Source organism: Canis lupus, chromosome 12 (assembly GCF_048164855.1).
Source record: "Canis lupus baileyi chromosome 12, mCanLup2.hap1, whole genome shotgun sequence".
NCBI lineage: Eukaryota > Metazoa > Chordata > Mammalia > Carnivora > Canidae > Canis > Canis lupus.
In genome coordinates this window covers 17268599-17294764 of record NC_132849.1, presented here as the reverse complement: position 1 = coordinate 17294764, position 26166 = coordinate 17268599, and the positions used below count along the sequence as shown (strand labels likewise).

Below are 26166 nucleotides of genomic sequence, written 5' to 3'. Positions count from 1 at the left end.
TATGGACAAGAATTACTGAATTACTACCAGTTTTCTATAACTTGCAGAGTTGTAAAATACCACAGAAACAAGAAAGGGTTGAGGTGATGCTGATGGGTGAACTCATTTCAGTCTTTCCAATTTTCCTATGGAAGAAAAGTGTACTTGAAGCTGTAGTATGCTGGTTTGATGGTGGGAGATTTCACTTTCCCCTGAGCATGAAATTTCCTTTTTGACAGCCACTACTTGTCATGGGTGGTTTTCTTTTCCTTGGAATAAATAAGAGGAAGAGAATGTGAGCTGAATGGGTACAATTGGGTTTCTTTCTTCTCTTATTTTATTTGTGAGTTCTCCAATAAAATATCGTATGTCCCAATAAATGTCCCAACATGTTATAGCAACCTCACTCCATTGTTTGCTTTTTTAAAAAATGTACTTTTCAGTCACAAAGTAAAGCGAGGGTTGATGACTCATGCTCATTCTTTTTTCTTTTTCAACATAATATTTATCAAGCATCTGCTGTCTTTTAAGAACTGTTAGAGGCACAAGAGATGCCATAGTGAGAAAAATAAGTCCCCTGCCCTCATTAAACTTACAGTCTTGTGAGGGACACAGGCAATAGGTAGAGTGAATAATATCAGGGGGTAGTAAATGCTCTGAAAGGTAAGAGAATGAAGTGGGTAATGTGAACCAAGTGAAGGAGCAGGCCATATGAACACCTGCGGGAAGCTAGTAGCATAGAGACAAAAAATCATAGGAGCATCAGTAGCCTGCAAATCTAGAGATTCATATTGGTATATTTAACAAACTTTTCCTGTGCCCCTACTGTGTACGTGGCGCTGTTCTGGGTGCTTATAAACCCTTGGGGGGGGGCAGAATTTTGTTGTCCATTAGGATATGGAAAGAGGAAGGTATATTTCTGTCTGTTGGTTTCTTGCTCCCTCTACTCACACCTCCTCATTATACATGATTTTTCAAAATCCAACTTAATTGGTCCTTCTTCCAAAAAGCATTTCTCATCACTCAAGCCAAATTGGCCTCCACTGCGTGCTCTCAAAGAACCTGTGCATTTTTGTATTAAATCGCTCGTTACACCTGATCATAATCATCTCTTGGTTGTCTGTCTTCCCCATCTGATTGCTCACCCCCTAAAGGCAAGCTCATCGCTGTACTCATCGCTCTAGTGCCTCTAATAGTTCTTAAACTTTTGCACTTTTGAGGCCCAGCGCAAAACCTGGAGTATCTTTGCTCTTGTTAAGTACAGGCAGAGAGGACAAAAGTGGTGAGGCTAAGGGGTCAGGAGGCTCTGCACTTTTTTTGATTTTTCCATCTAAGTCTTCTGAAATAAGGTATTTTGGTTTTAAAATGGGAAAGCAGGGCAGCCCCGGTGGCCCAGTGGTTTGGTGCCACCTTCGGCCTGGGGTGTGATCCTGGAGACCCGGGTTCAGGTCCCGCATTGGGTTCCCTGCATGGAGCCTGCTTCTCCCTCTGCCTCTGTCTCTGCCTCTGTCTCTGTCATGAATAAATAAATAAAATCCTAAAATAAATAAATAAATAAATAAATAAATAAATAAATAAATAAATAAATAATAAAATGGGAAAGCAATCTGCTTTATTTCTAAAACATGAATGCACAGACTGTGGCTGGTTCTTCCTTTACATAAATTTTTCTACAACATGACTGAAAAGCAGCATTGGTCCTGAATTAAGCTAATAGCTACAGTGACAGGAAATGGTGAAGCTAACTCACAGGAAGCCATGATAACAACGTACTTCTAATAACTACATCATGTGATGCACTTTATAAGGATTTTCAGTCCAAATGGCTGGGGAGGGGCAGGTTGCTTCTGTGCTCTCGGGAAAAGGAGCATTCTCTGGACTGAGAGGCCGAGCTCCACACGCTGATGTTAGGCCGTCCTCTGGTGGACACAGCGCCACACAGCAAGGCGGGAAGTTGGAGGTCCACACCACAGTTTTTCTGGAGAGTCCCTTCAGAAGGCTTGTGTTTTTTCGACTGAATGGTACCCTCTGCAAATACCCCAGGAGATATGTTGGAGAAAAAACCCTGGAGCAAATATACCAGGTTCTGATATTCCAGACGGCCCTTTGCTTAACTAATCCTATTATTACGAATATGCATAAACTCTGAGTAAGCCTCTCACAATATTGCAGACTGTGTTATTCCGAAGCAACAAGGAAATTGAGGCTTGCAGGAAAGTAATGACTGGTCAAAGGTCACACAGTCCATGTGTTGGATATTGTACATAGCCCCAAATATGGAGCACCTGCTGTGAGCCAGTCATGGAGATGGATGTAGAGAAATAATTTACTCTGAAGAAAGATACAGAGTGTTGGTTGCTGGGATGGAGGCGAGCTGAGGCAGGTGGGAGAGCATTTTGTTCAGACTAGGCCAGCTGGGAGGATTCTCTCAGCAGGAAGGAGAATTGATGAGTCCTGAAGATACAATGTACATAACTGAGGAAGTCAGGAGACTAGAGAATGTTATTCCCCTCCCTCCCTGATACACAAAGAGGTGACTCCAGCTGGAAGATGGATGAATGAATGTAGAATGCTCTATTTTACAGGTGGTTCTGGAATCTCCACTATATTGGACAAGTTTTCTGGAAAGTTGAGTTCCTGTTTTGGACAATATAAATATATTTTCAAACCAGTGGCCAATATTTTTAAAAATGTATGATGACTGAGATCCTTACTACAAAAATCAGATCGTTATAATATTCTCTAGATTGTTCCTCCTCCTCATCCTTGATCTTGGGACATAGCAAACCAAACTTGACCACCCTCCCAATGGAGTCCCTAATTATTCCTGTTTCCTATTTTAATAACATTTGGAGCAAATGATATTCTTTCAGTGGTTCAGTTCTTTTTCCCTTGCCTCCTTCAGCAACCCGAGATGGATGACATCAGGGATCAGGCCCGAGCTCTCTGGAAAACACTGCATTCTCAGCGCCCTGAAAGGCAGAGCTCCACAGAGCTGATGGTTAGCGTCCTCTGGTGGATACAGCGCCACACAGCAAGGCGGAAAGTTCTAGCTCCTGAGAGGATGAGGATGGGAGATGCGACCAGGGCATGAAGGGATTTGGAAGTTATAATGATTTCTTCTTTAGGAGGCCACTGACGGGTATTCAGAGATTTAAAGAAAAAAAAAAAAACTACAAGGGTTTTATATCCCAGACGAGCACTGCCCCCCACCCCCACAACAAAAAAAACAAGATGACAAGATCAGGTTTGCACTTTGGTAAGGTCTTTGTAGCTGCAGAGTGGAGAATGGATAGCAGCCCCCTTTCGGGAGATGATTTAAGAGGTAGACGCAGTGACCCCAGCAAGACATGACAGTGCCCTGGATCAGATGGCAAGCATCTGAGGGCCAATGGGAAGTGACAGTAGAAGTGAGGACAAAGAATCTACAAGCCTTGCTAATTGACAGGGTGTGGAGAAGCTTCTGATTTCTTTCTGGGCAATTCAGTGAGTGGTGGCATCATGTGCTGAAATGGGGGCTTGAGTGGGGAGCAGATTTGGGGGAACAGGCCAAGCTGCTTTGGAACCATTGACTTTGAGGTGCATATGTCACCTCCAAGCAGGAAAGTCAACTGGAGGGGTGCCTAGGTGGCTCAGCATCCAACTCTTGATTTCAGCTCAGGGTCGTGGGATGGAGCTCCAAGTTCTGTATCTGACTCCACACAAAATGGGGAGTCTGCATAGGATTCTCTCTCCCTCTGCCCCTCCCCTTGCTTACGAGTGTGCATGCTCTCTCTCTAAATAAATAAATAAAAATCTTTTTTTAAAGGAAAGAAAGGGGGCAACCCTGGTGTCTTAGCAGTTTAGCACCGCCTTTAGCCCGGGGTGTGATCCTGGAGACCTGGAATCGAGTCCCGTGTCAGGCTCCCTGCATGGACCCTGCCTCTATCTCTGCCTGTGTTTCTGCCTCTCTCTGTGTGTCTCTCATAAATAAATAAAATCTTAAGAAAAAAAAAAAAGAAAGAAAGAAAGAAAGAAAGAAAGAAAGAAAGAAAGAAAGAAAGAAAGAAAGAAAAGAAAGAAAGAGGGATCCCTTCAGCCCAGGGCGTGATCCTGTGAGACACACACACACACACAGGAGAGAGAGAGAGAGGCAGAGGGGTGGGGATGTGAGACAGGAAGGGGACCTAGGACAGAGGCCTGGTGAACAGCACCTTCTAGGGCACATGTAATTATAGGTAAAATGAGCCCTATAGTATCCAGAGAAGCAGCTGCCATCTGGAGCTGCCAGAGAGAAAGAAACTGGGTGTGTGGACAAGCTGATGGAAGAGGGGAGACAGCAGATGGATGGTCAGCCAGCACCAAAGTCCTGGCATGTCTGATGAGAGGAAGCTGACAACTGGCAGTAGATACAGTTCCAGAGAGTGAACCTTAGTGAGCACCACTTAGTAGGAAGCCGCATTGCTGGTGTTAAATTAATTAGTACTTTTTAGAGAGCATACGAAAGTGGAGGGATTGATTTTTGTTTTTTTTTAAGCAGGCTCTATGCCCAAGAGGCTTGAACTCATGACTCTGAGATCAAGAATCACATGCTGAACTGACAAGCCAGCCAGGCACCCCCAGAGTCCAGGGATTGAAAATACTATGCAGAGATGTTACAGAGTAACTTGCTGAGACAAAGCTAGTAAGTCTTAGTGTTTTTCCCCCACCCCCACTGGAAGGCAAGCCTCCTTTGTGTGTCTAAAGATGCGAGTTGGCCTCTCTTCCTTCCACCCCCAGGGAAACCCAGAGCTCATGGGTTTCAGGACTCCAAGGAGATATGCTTCTCCCTGGGAAGATAGGAGTAGAGACAGCTGTTTGGAGGAGCGGTTGAAGCCCCCTGATCCAGAGAGATTAGCAGATCTAGCTGCTAGTGAAGAAGGAGAGCTGGGGTGTGGAGGGATGCACAACGTGTGGGCAGGGGAGTCTGCCCACTGTTGGGGGTACAGAAAGATGGATGGGGAAATCACTGCAAGATGCCAACCATGGAAGGAGCTGACTGCAGGAATCGGCCCCAGACTATTCAGAAGAGTTGGACAGGAAAGGTGAAAAAATAAATCATGAGTAAAATCTACCTCCTACTTATATTTCCCATCAACTTCATGGTTAATTTAGTTCTACAAAATGGATCCAAAGTTGAGAGCAAGGTTTATGGGCAACCTTTGGAGCCACACCTCACATTCAGGCAATAATATTTTTAAAACTGTGACACAGATGCTCCTGTTAGGGGTGGCTCAAAATCCTCACACATTCTTGGCCCTACTACTCGGGACTGGGATTACTCACTTAGGAAGGTCCCTTAGGGTTCTCTATTTCCCCAAATCTTAAGGATGATACTTCAGGTGCCCCTGAGATGGTGCTAACGCCCTCCGTCTCAGAATGTGCTGGGAGTTTCCTCACAGAGCCTGCAATTATCCACTTCTAAGCCCTTGCCTTTCACCAGCATGCTGTCAAACCTCGGCAAGTCTCCCCAAAATGGTTTTGAATAAGGACTGATCTCTATAGCAGACACCACATTCAGTTCTGAGCTCAGAAGGCCCCTGCTTCTCCAGCTGTGTCATATTTCAAAGCTCTTTATGTTGCTCCATCATCTACTCATCATTTACCCTTCATTCAGTTTGTTAAATATATATTGATATGCTACCCTGCTAGGCACTGAGAGCTCAGGCTTCTGCCCTCAGGAAACCAATCCTGAGGAAACCTCAAGCAAGTTTTTTTTTTTTTCAAGCAAGTATTTTTAAACCAAGTGTTCACTATTATAGAAGTCAACGAAGTCATGTGATTTTTTTTTTTGTAATAGCTAAATAAGATGCTATTTTACCTTTCAAAATTAAAGATGTGGAATGTTGGCAAATTGAACACCAATAAAAAATAAATTTATTATTAAAAATAAATAAATAAATAGATAAATAAATAAATAATAAATAAAGATGTGGGAAAAATGATTGCTTGATCTGTGTGCAATCCTTGGAAGGAAACTACTGTATTTATATATCTTGATATCATTAGCAAAGATGTACTTGTGAGGCTAAAAATGTAACGGAAAATGAATTGAGCAGAAAGTATACGAGAAGACGTCAACATCTTTCTTGATAATCTTACAAAGGAAGAAAGTGTTCGGGTTGAACAACTAAATAGATAAACCAAGAGGAGATCTGGCTTAGTTTGTGTTGTCTCCTGCTCCAGGATCATGCCCTGGGCCGAAGGCAGGCATTAAATCGCTGAGCCACCCAGAGATCCCCACAAGTTGGTTTTTTGTGTGTGTTTGTTTTTGTTTTCAATAAAAAACTTCTTGGGGACACCTGGGTGGCTCGGTGGTTGAGCATTTGCCTTTGGCCCAAGGCCTGATCCTGGAGACCCAAGATCAAGTCCCACATTGGGCTCCCCGAATGGAGCCTGCTTCTCCCTCTTCCTGTGTCTCTGCCTCTCTCTCTCTTTCTCATGAATAAATAAATAAAACTTAAAAAAAAAAAAAAAAAAACTTCTTGGACTCTATTGATTAGTATTTTTTAAAAGATTTTTATTATTTGAGAGAGAGAGCTAGAGCACGAGTGGGGTGAGGGGCAGAGGGAGAAGCAGACTCCTCGATGAGCAGGGAGCCTGATGTGGGGCTCTATCCGGGGACTCTGGGATCAGAACCTGAGCCAAAGGCAGACACTCAACCACTGAGCCACTCAGGCACACCTTTTGATTAGTATTTCTTAAAGAAAACTTTAGTCTCCTAGTTCCACATTAGCAAAACACCACTTCCTAGTCAATTACAAGCTACTAGATTTAGCCTACAGCACCAATATTCCTTTGATCAATTTATCAAAAAATGTGAAGGGCTGCTGATTGTGGAGACAGAATTTTGTAGTGAATACATCTTTGAACTTGTGGTGAATACATCTTTGCAGAAATCTAACTAAAAAGGCATTAATTAATGCCACTTCCAGCTCTTTCCTCTGATGGGCCTTACCATCAGCCAAGCAAGCGAGTGCCTTCAGGTCAAGACCATGCTGGGGAAAGCTTTGTGTTAGGTGTTACTGCTCCCAGGATATGCAAAGAATGCAGAGTTTACTGACTTGTCCAAAGTCACTTTCACTAAACTAAATGAGTATTTAGCTGAAGTCAGGTCTATCAGCTCCCCCAAATCAGTGCTTTCCACGGCAGGGAAGAGAGAAAATTTGCTGAATGTGAGAGTCTAAGGGTGGAAGGTCAATCCTTACTCCTTCCCAACCAGAACCACTGATCTGGTCTACTGCATGTCTTGAGCATCTGGCTGAGATTATATCCAAAGAATTGCACTTGTTGGTTGAAAAGAAAGAAAAGAAAAGGAAAAGAAAAGAAAAGAAAAGAAAAGAAAAGAAAAGAAAAGAAAAGAAAAGAAAAAAAGAAAAGAAAAAAGAAAAGAGAAGAGAAGAGAAGAGAAGAGAAGAGAAGAGAAGAGAAGAGAAGAGAAGAGAAAAACACCATGCATTACATGCATTACTCAGATACTTTGAGGCTGAGTTAAATAAGACTGGAGGAGGGACACCTGGGTGGCTCAGCGGTTAAGTGTCTGCCTTCTGCTCAGGGCATGATCCCGGGGTTTCAGGGTCGAGTCTCACATTGGGCTCCCTGCAAGGAGCTTGCTTCTCCCTCTGCCTGTGTCTCTGCCTTCTCTCTGTGTCTGTCATGAATAAAAAAATAAAATCTTTAAAAAATAAGACTGGAGGATTATTATCAAAGCTCTCAGCCTATAATAGTGTTTCTCAGGTCTTGTGTACATAAATTGTTCAGGTATTTCTGGAGATTTCTAAGTCCCACTCTGAGATATCTGATTGAATGATCTGGGGAGAAGCACAGGAATTTGTGGTTTTAACGGGTACCCCAGGAGAATTTGATGTGGTGTTGAGAGAATTGCAGTTTGAAAAATAAGCAAAGATATTTTGAAATAAATACAAGCTGTGAATTCAAGAAATTGTCCAATCTTCCCCATTCGATGCAGATGCCACCCCCTTCGGAAAGCCCTCCTTGAATGTCCCAGCAAAGACTTGTCTTACAGCTTGGATGTCTACCCTGATTTGAGTCTGGGGAGAGAATGGTTAATGGCAATGAGAGAGAAGATGAGTCTTAGAATCCAGTATAAACTCCTTGACATAAAGCTGGGAGGCTAATGAACAGGGGACATGTGGAAGGAAAAGTTAGGGTGTTCCAAAGCCAGCAGAAAGGAGACTTCCAATCAGAACAAGTGAAAGAAACAAAAAAGGTGAACAAAGAAATTATCCTCCTGAATAATATCAAGTGGTATTTATTTGTTAAGAATTTAGAGGCAGGCACGTTTCTAATCTACAAATCAAGGCCTGATAGCTGGCTGCAGGCCAGTCCTTCTCTGCTGGGAGCAATGTTCTGAGAATCCTTCCTACTGGACTCAGTATTGCTGACACATCCCAGGAAGCATTATGGACAAGAATGTGAGGTCTAGGAAGCAGCAGTGATAGGATTAGTGGCAGCCCCTGGGTTCTGTTGCAGGAGTTACACGCAGCAATCTGTAGGTAGGGGGAGCTTGAAGCTGTGTTTGCTGAGGACTTTAAGTGACATTGACAAAAATTATAATCTGCATCATATTTATCCCAGATAGAGATCAGTGAGAAGGGCTTGTGGCTTAAATGCCTATCCCTAGCCATCTACCCACATGGGGATAGAACTTGATGATTAGTTGGTTTTAGTATCTTTCCTCCCCTTACTGTTTCCCCTAGGAGAGAAAGAAGCTATGAAGGTTCCGGTGTTATTAAATTTACACTTGCCTAGATTTGGTCCAGCTCACATTAGGAAGGGCATGCTGTTTCTGCGGCAGCCAGGACTATCAGCCACAGACTGTGCGGCCAGAGGTCTGTGTGTGTTAGTGGGTTATTTCCCACAGGTGCTACTTGTCCTTGTGGCCATGTAGGCCATGAGTGCTTCCCAAACCTGGCTGTTCCCTCTCAGTCTCTTGTGTGGGATTTTTCTCCACATGTTTCTTACATGTCCAGAGACTCCTGGCTTGCTGGGCATCTCCACACAATTTCCCACAGATAACTCAAATTCACCATGTTCCAAATTAAATTAATCACGTCCTACCTACCCAGATCCACTTCTTTATCTCTATCTTGATGGGTGAAATACTCAGCCACTCGGCTGCCCAAACTACAATGTTTGGAATGCTCACTGACTCCTCCCTCTTGCCTACCCTGGATCAACCATCCAAGACCTTGTCTTGCTGGTTTTATTTTATAAATATGCCTCAGACCCACCCCCTCCTCTGGATCCTTTGCCACTGCTCTGGCTTAGGTCTTCATCATTTCTTCAGTAGACTTGCATTCACTTCCTTACTGATCTCTCTTCCAAGGGTTTTCAAAGGAGAAAAGGCTACTGGCATTTAGGAAAGGACAGCTCTATCTCTAGCTAAGGTATCTCTTCTGACCTTGGAATTTAGCACATGAAAAAGATTGGCTATTCAAATCAATTCAAAGAAGTATAAACTACTCAACAACAAATTGTGTCCATACCTATGGGAAAAGATTGAAATAGGTCCTTACCCAATTATGGAAGTAGGCTCCTGAAGGTTAAATAAATTAATAAAAAATTATGAAGTCATAGAAGAAAATATAAAACACACATACCTTTTGATTGGTTCCAGTTTAAGATGGCGACATAGGCAGATCCTAAATTCACTTCCTCCTATGGACATACTGAGCCCATAGCTACACATGAAAAAAATTTCCTCTGAAAATAGTCCAAAGGCTAGTTGAACAACGACTACACCTTGGGCAAAGAGAAGAAAATCACCTCAAAGTGGGGAGGAGAGCGGGGAGGACACAATCTTGCTGTGAACCTTACCCTCAGTGCAATGACCAGCAGTGGACACGAAACTCAAAATCTGGAGCATCTCCTTGAGGAGTGAAGGGTTCCAACCCTACATCAGCACCCTTAGTTTTAAGACCTACATCTAAAAGATGAACCCCCAAACATCTAGCTTTGAAAACCAAAGAGCTTGTGTGCCTGAGATGCACAAGACTAGACTCGACTCTTAAAGCACCCATAGGCTGAGACTTACGGCCCCATGGCCCAGGGCAGAAACAGTGATAGGGCTCAGACTTTTAGGTGAAAGAGGCTCATTTGCTTATATTATTTTTTTATTTTTAAAAATATTTTATTTATTTGACAGAAAGAGAGTGAGAAAACAAGCAGGGGGAGCGGTAAGCAGATGGAGAGGGAGAAGCAAGTCGGCTCCCCGCTGAGCAAGAAGGAGCCGGATGTAGGGCTCGATCCCCCAACTCTGGGATCATGACTTGAGCTGAAGGCAGATGCTTAACTGGCTAAGCTACTCAGGTGCCCCTTGTTTGCATATATTAAAGTGTGAGTCTGAGAACAGGCATCTAATCTAACACACACGGCGAAGAGCCTGCTGGAACACCCTCCCAGGCCAGAGACAGGTGGGTGCCATCTGCACACTCTCCCTCTGCCTTGCTCTAGCTGAGTGAGTATGGTAGCAATGGGAGAAGGGGGGGGGGTCAAAAGGTATAGACTTCCAGTTACATATGTATAAAAGATATTTAAAATCTTCTTATAACAAAAATGAAAAAAAGCATGAAAAAGATCGATAAACCTGATCATACCAATATTGATAATTTCTGAAGAACACAAGATGCCATAAACAAAATGAAAGAATATATAAAAAAACTCCTAAGTATGAAAAACAAAAACATACAATTGAATATTAAAATATATGAAACACATTAATAGACATTCATGGCAAAAAATAACATAAATGACTGTGAAACATGAAAACAGAGATGCCTGGGTGGCTCAGCGGTTGGGTGCCTGCCCCTGGCTCAGGGCGTGATTCACGGTCTCAGGATCGAGTCCCACATCGAGCTCCCTGCCTGGAGCCTGCTTCTCCCTCTGCCTATGTTGCTGCCTTTCTCTCTCTGTGTCTTTCATGAATAAATAGATAAAATATTGAAAGAAAGAAAGAAAACAATTTTCGTCTAGTTAGTAATCAGGGAAATTAAAATTAGAGCAACAGTAACATTATCTCCTCCCTTGGGTTGCCTAGCTGGCTCAGTAGGTACAGCATGCGATTCTTGATCTGAGGGAAGTGATTGCAAGTCCATGTTTGGCGGAGAACCTACTTAAAAAAAAAAAAAAGAAAAAGAAGAAAGATTATTTCCTCTCTAGATTGAAAGAGAGAGAGTAAACACGAGTGAGGACAAGATATTACCCACACGCTGCTAACGGTATATGGTTTTAGTCTGAATTGAAAGGAAATTTGACAGTATCTCAGAACTTAAAGTAGACATATTCTTTGACTTAGTAATTCCACTTCTAATCTAACTCCCCCCAAAAAATCACAAATATACACAACACACAAGAATGCTCACTGCAGTGCTGTTTGTCAATTAAGAATTGAAAGAAATCTGATGGCTAAAAATATATGGCACATCAATAGCTAAATATACCATGGTTCCTCCTATCTTAAGATACTATACATAGACTAAAAAATAATGACATCCATATGTACTCACGTAGACATTCAATGAGAAGATACAGGTTCAGAAACAAGTGGTATCAATATCTTGTTATACGGCAGAAAAGAAGTGCCTTGCCTGAGAAAGCAAATTTTTGGTAAAGCATGAGTAGTCATGAAGGAATTAAACCTTTAATTTACCTTTTTGAGAATTTTGCTACAAAATACACCCTTACTATTGCATAAGAAAACTGGAATAAAGGAACATACCAGATATTACTTCTTCCCTTTACTAAAAAGGGAAGGGAACAAACCAAGAGAATGAAGGGCAAAACGCAAGCAATTACGTCAGAAAGGCATCCATCAGCTCTGTTCTCCCTCTCATTCTTCCCTAAAGGAAGAAAAGAACCACCACCAACAGCAAGCACCTAGCTCCACCAGGTGGCACCCCTGGCTCACGCTGTTCACACAATTCTCTGATAACGCACTATATGAACGGTGCCTGAAGGTGTAGTCCTAGCATCTGTCTTTGCCTCTTTGGGGACTGGAGAGTCTATTCCCATGTTGTTGATGGGGAGCTTTCTCCCACTCCCCACCCCCAACGACCTTTAGAAAAATATATTTATTACAATTGCATTCTGCAAATTAACAAAGCACTTTGAACTCTATTATTTCTTAAAGAAACTTTAAGTCTTAAAGTACCTAATTAGCATAGTACCACCCAAGAACCAATTTGAAGCCATTATCATCCAACTGCTACCAGGACCCTAACTCTGTAGCTCTTCGCCACACCGCAACCAGCTTCCCAGCTACTGCAGGGCTCTTCCTTTCTGTGGTGAAGAGATACTAGAAAGTCATGTTGGGACACCTGGGTGGCTCGGTGGTTGAGTGTCTGCCTTTGGCTCAGGTCGTGATCCCGGGATCCTGAGATCAAGTCCTGCATAGGGCTCCCAGTGGGGAGCCTGCTTCTCCCTCTGCCTGTGTCTCTGCCTCTCTCTCTCTCTGTGTCTCTCATGAATAAAGAAATAAAATCTTAAAAAAGAAAAAGAAAGTCAATGTTACCACACTGGAGTAAACTTGGTATGGTTTAAGTGTAGATTTGAGGTTATTTCTAATCCTCCTTTGGAGCAGGGGTTCAATGGCAGTGGAGATTCTTAATGCTCAAAACAGCACAAAGTACATTGTATCATTGTGTTTCTTGGACATTCAAGAGCAGAGGTAGTGAGTTGGCAGTTGATGTGAGTCTCAGCTACAGTGAAATGATCTGAACTAGACATAAGTTCCACTTCTGAGGGAATACAAATAAATAAGTATTAGAATAATATTTTGAGATATTTTTTCCTCTTGCATATTTCCTTTTTAATTTTTTTAAAAAAGATTTTATTAATTTATTTATGAGAGACACAGAGAGAGAGGGAGAGATATAGGCAGAGGGAGAAGGAGGCTCCCTGCTGGGAGCCCAATATGGGACTAGATCCCTGAACCCTGGGATCACACCCTGTACTGAAGGCAGATGCTCAACTGCTGAGCCACCCAGGTGTCCCTCCTTTTTAAATTTTCTGAATTGTGCCCCAAACCACCTCTGTCCAAGAAGTTGGGCTTAGTTTAAGTTGATTGTCTCAGAAGCAAGAGCATTAGCAGGAAATAGCATGCCAGTCTCTGGCTAAAGCCCAAACTCCCTAAGGAGATTAAGTGAGATCCCTCTGAAGGTAAATATCACAGTAGAGCTAAAATCAGAATGAAGAGTTCCCTTGGCTGAGAGGGAGGGTGTGTGGGGGGTAGGGTAAGGGAGCTAGGAGAGGTCTGGTGTTAGAGTGTAAAGAGTTAGGAAGTTTGGGGAAAGAAATGGCCACAGCCTCCCACTAGTTCCTGAGTCCCAGAGGCCCAGAGGATTGTTTGGCTCTATCTTTTTGTCAAATTCTTGAAATCCTACACAAGAGAAGGCTCATGCATGATGTTATCTGGGCAGAGTTCTTGGGTGAGTGGGGAGAGTACAGTGTGATAGGACTCCAGAGAGATCTTAGGGCACCTGCGGCCAGTGAGCAAGCAGTGACACCCCTGCAAGGGAATCAGTAGTTAATTCTCTACAACTACAGAGTCAGAGACCTGTGAGGAGGGGCAGGGATGGACTGGAATTTACTGGGATTGAATTTCTGCTCTTCCTATGGAACAGCAGTAATGCTGGTGGTGCTGGGGCTCCAAATAGAAACCAAGTTAAAGCTAGATGAGGCTACACCTCTTTTATAGGAATCTAAAGACTGAGGTTCCTCCCTGACACATCTTGTTTTCTTATCAATGCTGCACCGCCATGCTAACCTATGAGGAGATTCCTGGAAACTTTTATACTTATTTTATCATGACATGGCCACATGACTCCACTGTTTCTGAAGGAGGTCTGGAAAAAGAATTATAGATGTGGAAAGAAACAACACACTCAGTTTAAAACTATAAGCAACCGGGCATATGGGGACTGACTGCCAGTAGAGAATAGTAGAAGCTTTCAATGAAAGGGTCACACATCCACACACACATTCTACTTTTGCATCATCTAGAGAATCTCCCAGGGCACCACAGAAGCCTTATCTTCTCAGACAAAATGTTCCCACATAGCCAAGATTCTATTCTTTTTTTTTTAGATTTTCATTTCATTTTTTAAGTAATCTCTACATCCAACTTGGAGCTTGAACTCTCTTATCTATGACTTCAATTAACACCTCTTTGCTGATGGCTTCTTGGTCTACTTCTCCCTTCCAGACACCTCTACCGAGCTTCAGATACACACCTGGCAGCCTCTGCCCAAGACTCATCCTACAGGTACTAGAACTCAGTACAATTAAAGCATAATTCATGTTTCGTTTAGTCTCAAAAAAAAAATAGGATAAAAACAATCGAGCACTTAAAAGCACACAAGTTTATTAAATTGCCAGGCAAAGAGCATATACCAAGGGAAAAATTCAGTGAAAACTCTACAGTTGGGGAACAGCTAGTGATTTTTTAAGTAGTGATGCTAATTAAGGGTTAAGTGAGTCTGTATGTCTGTTCCATTGTTCACTGGTCAGGAAAGTATTCCAATAGTTTTGTTAGGCTCTATCTTCACAGGGTCACTCAAGTTCATGGTCCTTTATCTACTAATTGGGATGAAATATATTCAATGTTGTCATTTTCTAGGCCAGTATAAGTGGAAAGTTTTGTTTTGTTTTGTTTTGTTTGACGATTTTACTTTGAATCAAACTGTGGTTGAGCAGTCCAGACTTTCTATTTGACCCTAACTGACCACTGGCAAGCAGTTCCTGTATGGAAGATGCATGAGATACCCATATCAAGCCAAGTGTAGGCTGCTGTGATGGAGCATCTACTCCTGGTGCCTCTCCTTGATCCTTTACGACCTGGAAACCCACCATCTTTATCATTTAAAGGAATCAAGCCTTCCATTGTGCTATGGAATAATCTAATTCTGCTATAGAATGTTTGGTTCTGTCTTTGTCTCATTCTTGAAATCCTACACAAGAATCTCATGGGGTGTTTCTACAACGTATTTCAGGAGAGCCAACTTCACTCACATCTCAAATGACCATCCTGCCCTTGCCCATATTTTTTGTCTTCTTTTGGTCACCTCAAGTCCCTGCTTAGGACACATTTCTCTTCTTGGGCCTGGAAACTCTCTGGAACATGATGCTTTTCAATTTTTCCTCCAGCTCCATTGGCATGGCAAAACTTGGGTAAGACTGGCTCACATAACTAGCTCCTTAGAATCAACTAACCATGCCTGCTTCCTGCCTGGTTCGGGGAGGGAATTTATCACAAAGGAGGGAGGGTTTTGGAAGATGAAGGACATATAAATAGAGGCAATGGGGAAAAGGCAGGAGGGAGTGGTAGCAGCCAAGGAGATCATGAAGAATCTGCAGGAATCCTGAAGAGGGCATCGGACTGCACATAGCATCACATAAGGAGCAGAGCCTTGTGGGAACCAGTGTTCCCACAAGAGGCAGGAATCCACACACTTCCTCTTGGCTTCAGGGTAATAAGAGGAGGCAAGTGGGCCTAGGGTGAGCTCTGGGAAAGGAAGTGTGGAGCAGGCAGTCCTCTCTGGCCTCACTAGGTCTTAGAACTCATATTGTGGTCCTTGAGTCTGGAAATGGTAGACCAGACAAAGGGATTCAAGGTGGAAAGGCAGCCATCCAGTATGGATTTGATGAATTTCTTAAGAATTAAACCTGGCAATCAGAGCAATAGAACCAACTTGGGACCTTTATTTCAAATGTTACTCCCAGTATGCCCTGGACAGAAGTTAGTTGCATGAATTTTTTAAAAAATGAACATGATAGAAGTGAAAAGTGGTAAAAAGAAAGGAAGAAGAAAGAAAGAAACAAAGAAATAAAGAAAGGAAGAAAGAAAAAAACTCAAATTTAGAAGCAGATACTATGGAATCTGGGGCATAGTAGGTCAACCTGCGACAAACACTTAGTGATTACCTACTGAGTGCCAAACATTCTAGGCGCTGGAAATGAACAATGGAATAAGACTTGTCCTTGGCCTTCTGGGAGGTTTTGTTAGAGAGCATGTTTTTCTGATATGGCATGAATCCTGCCTTTCTCTTCCTTCTCTACCAAGGATTTTCTGACCATCCTTTTAGATTAAATTCAAATCTTACTTGCTCCATGAAACCTTGTCCAACAGCTCTAAGAAAAAAAAATTAGCTCTTTTTTCCTCTTTGCTTCTAGAGCATTCTTTTAAACTTGTGTTATGTTTTTTGTACTTTATTGCTATTATTTGTTTCTATATTTGTCTTCCTCTGTGGAGCATCTATAAGAGAAACACTTTGTGTTATTTGGATTTGACTCAGCTAGATTTATGATGTTAATTAAAATGTGCACATCGACTCATGAGTGGGTTTTGAAAACAGTAGATTGTGAGCAGTGTATTTTAAAAATGGAGAAGAGAGTAGAAACCATCAAAATGATCCAGACATTTTAAGGATGAATAACGTCTCATGAAATTTGTTTCTATTATCTATTTGGATGTTCTGAGTCACAAGAAAAATGTTCTTCTTATTGAGGACAATTTTTAAAAAATCAGACATTAGAGGCTCAGATATTTGGGATAGACTCTAAAGAAAGCTATATCCATGGGCAGCAAGATGGCGTCCGCCAGCAGGGTCGTTCAGGTAGTCAAGCCACATACACCATTAATAAGGTTCCCTGACAGAAGAGACAATCCTAAACCTAATGTATCAGAAGTTTTGAGATCAGCAGGACTACCGTCTCATTCTTCTTCAATTTCACAGCATTCTAAGGGAAGTAAATCACCCGATTTGCTGATGCATCATGGTCCACCAGATACTGCAGAAATCATAAAAACATTACCTCAGAAATACAGAAGGAAACTTGTGTCTCAAGAAGAAATTGAATTTATCCAACGTGGAGGTCCGGAATAATCACTGACAGTGTGGCTGCTGTTTGTCATCAGACAAAAGAATAGTCTTTACAATAAAGAACTTCCAAAATGGCACATGAGAAATTATACAGTAAACAACTTGAATAAATACTCTGTTAAAAAAAAAGAAAAAAAATATAGAAAATTTAGATGGACACTTGTATCTTCTAATATATGTTATCTTGGTCAGTTTCTTCACAAGCTTACCTAATTGCTTATATACTTATTAAAGTATACATTTAAAAAAAAAAAAAAAAAAAAAAGAAAGCTATATCCAGAGATTCTGAATCTTTCAAACTATGAGAGGGATCTGCACCGTACAGAGAACACTGGGTCAATTGATACAAGCTCATAGCTTCAATGAGCAAATAAAACAACTATGGATTATGTTATGGAGGTCAACAAGCTATGTCTGTGAAGACAGTAAATATTTTAGGTTTTATGGGCTTTAAGGTGTCTGTCGTAACTACTCAACTGTGCAAGAAGCAGCCAGAGATAATATGTAAATGAATGAGTAGGACTGGATTCCAATAACATTTGAATTTCATATATATTCAAATGTCATGAAGTATTCTACTTTTGATTTTTTCAACTGTTTAAGAACGTAAGAGCCACTCTTAGCTAATGATGTTTTTAAAATATACCGTATCAATAGAAAATTTGAATGGATGCAGAAGCCCCTGCATCTATTTGAACTTAATAAAATTTGGCAGGGCCTGCACATCAGATGATTGCCATTAAAAAATAGTTTGTTACAGTCCCCAAGAGGAGAGGGCCCACTATGTCATGGTATGGGGAGCACACACAGGGAAGGACCAAGGTCACTCCAGAGGAATGACGGAAATGCAGGCAAAAGCTTTCCCTGTGGTTTCTGTGGGAGGGAATGAGTGCGTCAGGGTAAGCAGGTTTAGGATTGCCTAGTTTGAATAATTTCAAACTGGCTCTAGGGTGTAGGATCTGTCTTTGGTTATCTAGTACCAGGTTCTGGGGTGATGAGGGCGGGTGGATGGTGACCTGGAGTGTGAGAGTCCAGTAAAGCAGGTGGTTGGGGTTGTGAGCTCTGGACTGGTTTATATTTGAAAAGTGTGCTTATTTGTTTACTGTCTTTAAGAATTGTAATTCTTAGGGAAGGGCTAACCCAGGGAACACCAGGCCCCAGGTGTCAGAGCATCAGAATAGAGCAAATAAAATACATGGTTAATACACATGGGCGATATAAAAACAAGGGGCAGGGGATGCTTCGGTGGCTCAGTCGGTTAGGCAGTAAAGTGTCCACCTTTGGCTCAGGTCATGATCCCAGGGTCCTGGGATTGAGCCCCACATCGTTGGGCTCCCTCCCTGCTCAGTGGGGAGTCTAGTTCTCCTTCTCCCTCTGCCCCTCCCCTCCACTAATGTTGTCTTTCTAACTCTCTATCTCAAAAACAAAAACAAAATAATAAATAAATAAATAAATAAATAAATAAATAAATAAATAAATTGGGGGCAGGTCAGATTTGGCCCATGAGATGTAGCTTGTCATCCCCTGGGGTAAGAGCCCAAAGCTTATGTTGAAAGTCAAACATGCAGTGGTTGTGAAAAATAAATACATGGTAAATTAATAGATGTAGTAAATCATGAAGCTTCTTGATCCTTGCTAGCAACCAATAAAGAAAGAAATTATAATTTATGATCAAAAACCCCAGCATCCATTCAAACTTAAAGAAGACCTTATCCTATTTGGCCTATGTATTCTGTTCATTCTGCTCCTGTAGTCCCCAGAACTGAATATTCCCTGGCCTGCTCTTTCTATCTTTACTGAGAAGGGCAACAGTCAGAAAACGGAACTTGAAATTCTCAAAGTAGTTGTCAACATGTTTATATCTGCACAAGCCTGCTAGGAAAATATTAGTGAGATCTCTGTCATCTCATCATTTCCCCCAGGCTAAATCAGTTTTTGGAGTTCATAATCTCATTATACCATTGTGAATTCCTTGAGGGCAAGGATGCTGTGTTCCTCCCCATGACTATCTTGCTCATGTCCTCTTATTGGACATGAGACCAGCCTGGAGCCCACACCTCCCTGGACCTGGTGCCTGCCCCAGTCTCCAGGGGCAGGTGCAATCTCTGGCAAGTGCCCCCTCGTCTGTAGCCCGGGAGATGGGGTCCCTAGATCCCAAAGGTTTCAGGCCTTTCATGTGCCCCTCCTGCTGTCTACAGTCACTCTTGCCTTTTCCCTGGCCCATTCCCCATTCTGGACGTCTGACCCTTCTCATCTCCCTCAGATGTCCTGCAAGTTGACAAGCCTGAGATTGTGAGAAATCACAGCCACCTGTTCCCTTCCCTCATGCGGCTGTTCACACCTGGTCTGTACAATGATCAGTCCTATCACCTTTTGCCATTGGTCTTGTCTATTAGGCCTCAGTTTCTTGAGGGTGGAGGGCCTGATGCCCAGGAGTTACTCCATAAACATTCACTGGGTGGATGCATGAGTGAATGAGCAAAAGCAAATGCATGCCAGCTTGAGAAAGAGGGAAGAGTTTTGAGGGCAGGTTTAGGAGTGACCACTGTGTCCTGTGAATGGGCCCCGAATATTCCTAGTGGCTTTGTAAATCTTCATTCATGTTTGATAGCATTTGGGAGTGGCAGCAGCTCAGCTAGAAAAGTGCCTCCTGCAGAGACTCTGCCAGGGAATTCTCAGCATGCCCAGGGAGAGAGGGAGTCAGAGGGAACTTTAGGGTGTTTAAAGGACGATCGTAAGTGCACATGTAGGGATGGCCAGGAGCCCTCAGTGATGCTCCTGCAGGGTTGCAGGGAGGAGACACACAATCCTGATTTAGACTATGTCATCTGGCTAGATTTGTCCTACACATTGTGGACATTGTCCACAATAATAACCTTTTTTTGTCATATTTCCTTCACTACCACACATCGACTGATGACTTTACTGGTGTATGAAATTTATCTATTATTTTACTGGATATTATGAATAAATGAGAGTATTTACACTGGTTGATGGATCTAGGATGCCTTCTTCTCTCTACTTTATTTTCAACATGTTCTATAATATGTATGTGCTCATTTCGTAATGGACTAAGAAACAAATGAACAGTCCATACACAGCTCTTCTCTCCATCGTGTGCTTTTCTTTGTGTTATGTGGCTGGAGAGCTGTGATGCAATGTTTAGCATGTGGGCTCCAGAGCCACAGTGCTAGGGTCTATATATTGTGCTTTGTGAGTTTGGGCACTTCACTTAACCTCTGCGGGCCTCAGTTTCCTCATATGGAAAATGGGAATAACGATAGCACCCGTCTCCTATAATTGTTATGAAGGTCTAATGAGCAAATATGTGTACAATATTCTGAATGATGTCTCCAACATAGTAAGGTTCAAGTCAATATTAGCTATCATTTCTATTTGTGTATGACGTTAATACCTAAAAAGAAAAACAGCGAGCCTAACAACCCAAAATGGTTATAAAAGTCTGTTTACAGGGGTGCCTAAGTGGCTCAGTCGGTTGAGTTTGTCTGACTTTTGATTTTGTCTCAGGTCATGATCTTTAGGTTGTGGGATCATCAAACTCTGTGTCGGGGCTCCGTGCTTAGCAGGGAGTCGGCTTGTCCCTCTTCCTCCCACCCCCCACCACCATGCTTTCTCTCTCTCTCTCTCTCTCTCTCTCTCTCTCAAATGAATAAATAAATAAAATCTTTTTTCAAAAGTCTGTTACAGTGTTTTGTTGACTTATGACATAGGTTAGAAGACTTTCCATTCAAAATAACAAAAATAAAATAGTTGTGTTGCTCAAGCCAGATGCTAGCTATGGTAAGAACCCAGTTCTACCAGCCGGGGTCCTTCCCAGCTCTGGAAGGCCCAAGTTTGGCTGTGCTTGCACTGCCCTCTGGTGGAGATCTTGCGGGAGAGCTGGAGGCGAAAGGACCGCTATATTCTCACTGAACAACACAACCAAACAAAAACACATGCATATAATTCCCTTTCACAGCTTGGACAAAGTGATTTTTTAATGGAACTCTCTGTCTCATTAGGCAACAGCCTGCAGCATAGGGTGGGAGCAGACACATTGTGGCGTCGACTCTGGGTTCTGGTTGTTGAGTATGCTCTATGGGGTCTACTGATCTCTACCATGCTCTTCAATGCACAGAGCATCAGATCAATCCTTACAGCAACTCTTGGGATGGGCACATTGACCCCCACTTCAATGATGATGCTGAGATTTATGGAAAAGCAGTGACTTGCCCAACATCACACATCAATGTATTTGGTCATTGGTTATTCAATGTGCCAAGTAGAGCCAGGGACCAGAGGTTGAATAATCCCCTCCCAAGGGCTCAGAGCATGCTATGAGAAAACCATTAGGTATAGTGGTTGCTGGGGTGTAGGGGGTGGCCCAGTGGACCAAAGGGATTTATACAAAGTTGGTCAGAAGAATTCCCAGAAGTGGAGCAATTGAGCTCAGTCTTATTTTTTTTTAAGATTTTATTTATTTATTCATGATAGACACACACACACACAGAGAGAGAGAGGCAGAGACACAGGCAGAGGGAGAAGCAGGCTCCACGCAGGGAGCCCGACGTGGGACTCGATCCCGGGTCTCCAGGATCGCGCCCCGGGCCAAAGGCCGGCACCAAACCGCTGAGCCACCCAGGGATCCCCAAGCTCAGTCTTAAAATAGGAGTGGCATCTTGCCAGGTGACAAAAACTGGGGGCTGTAGGCCTCCTGACCTTGTAAAATCTCCCTTGTGATATAATACCTTGTAATATATATATGACCGAGCATAAATGAATTCTAATATATATTTAATCTTTTTGCTTTGATCATTAAGTTTAAAATTTTAAAATTAAACAAGCAAGAGATCATTATTAAAAAATTCTTAAAATTACGGAAACAAAAATAATAACTATTTTGGTTTACATATCTCAGATTCTTTTTTTTCTGCACAAAGAACTGTGTATGTATCAACCTAGCAAGACGTCAGGAGCATTCTCCTATGTCAACAAACATGGACGTTCAACACATTTCCAATGCTTGCAGAGTGGTAAATCCTGTGGTTGCACCACAGTATATTTGGCCAATACCCTGCTGGTGGACATTAGGGCCATTTACTGAACAACTCTGCAGCTATGTCAGGCTGAGCTGGAGAATGGGGCCGAGATACACGCAGCTGGGGACAAGCCAGGTAATAATTATTCAGTGACCCACCCTTGCCTTTCTTCTAAGTTATTTGCTTTAGATGTAGCTGCAATTTTGAAAGCTAATCTGGGTATTTTGCAAGAAAAACAAATAAGCAGAAGTACCCTTTGGAGCATTAAAAGTAGACGTGGTTTGTGTGCAGTGAAGTCTCAGAGGCTGGCTGAAGTGGCCTCTGGGAGCCGGTAGATGTGGGACAGCACCAGACTTTTCATCTTCCCAAGGATGTGTTCGTTACGGGCAGAGATTCTGAAATGCCATGTAACCCTGCAAATATAGACATTCCCTTGTCACCTTATCTTGTTTTGAAAATGAAATTTATGTCCACAAAAGTGAGGTGTGCTTATATCCTAATGAAACCTTACAAGAGTCTCTGAGTTCCAACACAGGCATGAGTACTTTAGGTCTCAGTGGTGGGTCCTTGAAATCAACATACCTTGGCCACTTTCTTCCCTCTCTTCCCCTTTTCTCACCCCTCTCCTAGTTTTTTTTTTGAATACTTACTTTGTGCCAGGTGTTTCCCAGCTCCCGGGGTGGAGGAGTGGGGGGGATTGGGGGCCGGGGACACATAGTGGAAATGTGCTGACCTGACCTGTGAGGACCTTGTTCACAGTCCCTGGGGCAGTCGACAAATCTAAAAATGCATGTGTCAGGGCAGCGTGTGTAGGTCCGAGGGAAGCAAGTGTAATTGTGTCTACAGAGGTCACAGAGGTCTGTGGAGCCGCTGAAGTTTGAGATGCATCTTGCCAGGAAGGCAGGGGGGACATGCTCGTGTAGAGGGACCCAGGGTGAAATCAGCAGTCCTACTTGCACAGAGAGAAGTACAAGGCATCTGGGGTGCTGGGAGCCTGCTGGGGGTACGGCCGAGGCTGGAGAGAGAGCAGGGCTTTGTAGGGCTTGGAGACAGACAGGTTTTCTGCTCCACATGATGAGGAGGCACCTAAGGACTCCTAGTGAAGAAATTACAGTGTGTCATGGGTCATGACCCTTCTTGGTTCCTTGCCTTCAAGCGAACTCTACTCCGAAATGACCTTCCCATCCCATCTCCCTTTTCATCTGGCTCACTCTGATTGCTCCTACATGTTTCAGCTCAAATGTCCCTCCCTCCAAGAGTCTTTACCAGAGACATCCCTTTTGGTTCTGACACCGCTACTCAGTATTCACGTCACGACCTGTCATGAGCCTCTGACACCTGTAAAGTGAGGATCACAACACGGTCTCTCTTCTAGGCGGGGGCAGGATGTGAGGGAAGGGAGAGGGGATTCCGACGATGGTCACTGCTGATTGATCTGTGTGACAGCAGCAGGGAGGTGATTGGAACCAGGTCAGGGTCCTGAGAAGACTGCACACTGGATGGGAGTGTGAGGGGCACTCATTGGCAGAGGAGGGATGTGAGTAGTGGGGGGCGGAGATGGTACCTGGCAGATGGCTTGGGGATGGTGGTGGGGCAGAGAGGGCCGAGGACTGCTGTGATAGGGAGAATCAGGCCAGTTCAGACCCAGAGCTTCCACTTCAGTCTTTGCCCCTGAAGAGCAGTACCAGGCTTGGGGCAGCCCTTGGAGGGTGGCGTCCTCCCGGAGCGTGGAGAGCCTCACAGGGCAGGCCATCACCACGGAGTCCTCGGTGAGGAGAGGAAGAGAAAGAGAGAGAGAGGAAGAGAGAGCCTCAGGGATCTCTGAACTCAGGGGCACCCAGGCTGCAGTGATGCCCAGGCCTTGGTCTACTTCCTGTTCCCACTAAGTGTCACAGCAGAGGCACTAGACTTTCTCTAACACGACTGGGGGGCCATCGAGGGGAGAGGCTCTAGTTCCCCAGCAGAGCATGGAACAGAGAGAGGGCCTGGGAAAGATTTGTTGCATACATTGCAACATCTATGTTGAACAAACCTGGGTGGGACATGATCAAAATACATTTTTATTTATTTATTTTTTAAATAATAAATTAATTTTTTATTGGTGTTCAATTTGCCAACATACAGAATAACACCCAGTGCTCATCCCGTCGAGTGCCCCCCTCAGTGCCCGTCACCCATTCACCCCCACCCCCCGCCCTCCTCCCCAAAATACATTTTTATTTTTGTCCTACCATCCTTTTAAAATTTGCCCAGGACTCTTGCCTTTTCTGTTCTCACTCAGGCAATAACTATCTTGTAGTCACTTCAGTTGTGAATGGTCTCACTCAAATAATTAGAAAGGCTAGTTTGTGTAATAGTAATAATAATAAATCAGAATGGAAATTAGTATTCAATCTTGTCCCTTCCTCCTTGCTGTAGCAGATGGATGAAAACCTGCTGAGAGGCCGGTGGTCAACTTCTCACTTTCTCAGCTCCTGTCCCCACATCGTGCTGATGAAGGCTGGTAATCGGTTGAAGGTGAAATAACTAGGGGTCACGACAGGGTGTCCTGTGGTGGGAGTGTGGCTGAGGGAGCCTCCTCAAGAGGCAGATATCTGAAGCAAAGGCTCTCACCTGTACTGCCTTCATGGACTCTTCAGAGACCCCCTGCAGCTCCCTGTGACCATAGCCCCTGTGACGTGGGCATTGTGTTCTGTCTCTTTGGATGTCATTCCCCTGAGCCCCTGGTTCGCTGGTGGCCCACTGTGCATGGAATCTCACTATTCCGGTCACTCACAGAGTCCTCACTGATGAGTCCTAGGAAAGCAGCCCTGTCCTGTGCGGCCTCCCCTGTCCTGTCCCGCTGCCCAGGCTGCCTCAACTCTCAGAGCACTTTCTGCACCCCCGGTCTGTGTGAACACAGGGTGGGATCTTCTGGTGCATCTATGGAAGGCCCCTGGTCAGGCTCAAGGGGAGGAGGCCACCCCTCAACACTCCTTGAAAAGGAAGTGGGTACTTGGCCACAGCGCCCTGCAAAGAAATCTTTTCACAGCGCCTCCCCTCCTCTCTTGACACTGCACAGACCTCTCTGTATTCTCAATTAGGGGACAGGGCTCAGGGATCACAGAACCTGCTGGAGATTTCCTCTGTGAATTCTGATATGGGGCCTGGCTCACACCTAACTCTGTGGGGCCCAGTGAGACAAGGACAGACAAAGTCCCGTCTGCCAGGTCTCTGAAAACCCCCCTTTGCAAGTGGACGGTCAAGTTCAGGCAGGGGGAGTTCACTGTTCTGAGAGTGGGGATCCCACAACCGCGGGGAGGAGGGGACTGGACAGCCCTAACGTCGAAGCCGTCTTTATTCCATTCACCTGGGATCTCCTTTAAGCCATCATTTTTAGGTGGGGCTATTGCTGGGACTAAACCCAGCAGAGTATGGGAATGGGTAAGACTGCGCCATCAGCTTGCTGTGCAAACGTGGGCCTCTCTCTCGTTTTTCCCAGGGCCTGGCGAGGACCCCCCCCCCCACCCCCGCCCTCAGCCGGGGGTGACCCTGCTTGAGCTCACGAGGTCGCATAGGCTGAGTCCCGCCTCCAGGGCCGCCAGCTGGTCCCAGGAGCCCCGGGGCAGCAGGCTCCCCGGAATCGAGCGCGCCTTTGTTCTCGACTCAAAACGCAGGGTGAGCTGTTCTGTCTCCCGGTCTGGGCAGCGAGCTCCTGGCATCCACCTAGACCTCTAAGAAAAGTACCCTGGGTGACCGGTTAGGGGAGTCCGGGCCGCCCCATCTCTTCCCTGCCCCTCCCTTCCACCTCTGCTTAACAGCCCATGAAGGCCAAGTTGGTTTTCTGAGTCTCCAGGCCAAGAAGAAAGAGGCTGGCACTTGTCTCACGAAAGCAGGGAACTACAGGTGTGATCTTTTAATCTTTCGCAAGCCCCCCCTCTTGTAAGTCACTCTGCCTCAAAGGAAAACTGTGTCTAACACGCTTTAAGATCTGGAACAGTCTGCAGCCCTGACCTCCAGAGCAGACCTCTGGGAGCGCCTTTGAAATTGGCGCAGTGTCCAACCCCTCCTACTTAAGGAAGTGACTTTAGATTCCAAGGGCTCCTTCATGCATGGCAATTCGTTTTTAAAGCTTCCAAGGGCAAAGGGTGGACTGACTCCGTGGAGATGCAGAGTGGGGAACCTAGAGTTCTTGCTGCAGAGATGGAAGTCACAGAGTGCCGGATGTCATTCCAGTGACTAAGCCACCT

At 44.0% G+C, this 26166-nt stretch overlaps 1 long non-coding RNA gene and 1 pseudogene across 1 annotated transcript in view; one reads left to right on the top strand and one right to left on the bottom strand.

The window, feature by feature from the left end:
* LOC140601264 (uncharacterized) overlaps window positions 1–26166 on the bottom strand; it is a 76263-nt gene that overhangs the window by 8081 nt on the left and 42016 nt on the right. The window contains exons 5-7 of the long non-coding RNA XR_012004287.1: window positions 23502–23702; window positions 22191–22350; window positions 11526–11606 (exon numbers count right to left, since the gene is read on the bottom strand). This is a non-coding gene — a long non-coding RNA (uncharacterized lncRNA). The remainder of the gene's footprint in view (window positions 1–11525; window positions 11607–22190; window positions 22351–23501; window positions 23703–26166) is intronic.
* On the top strand, window positions 16593–17055 carry LOC140601259 (alpha-ketoglutarate dehydrogenase component 4 pseudogene; annotated as a pseudogene).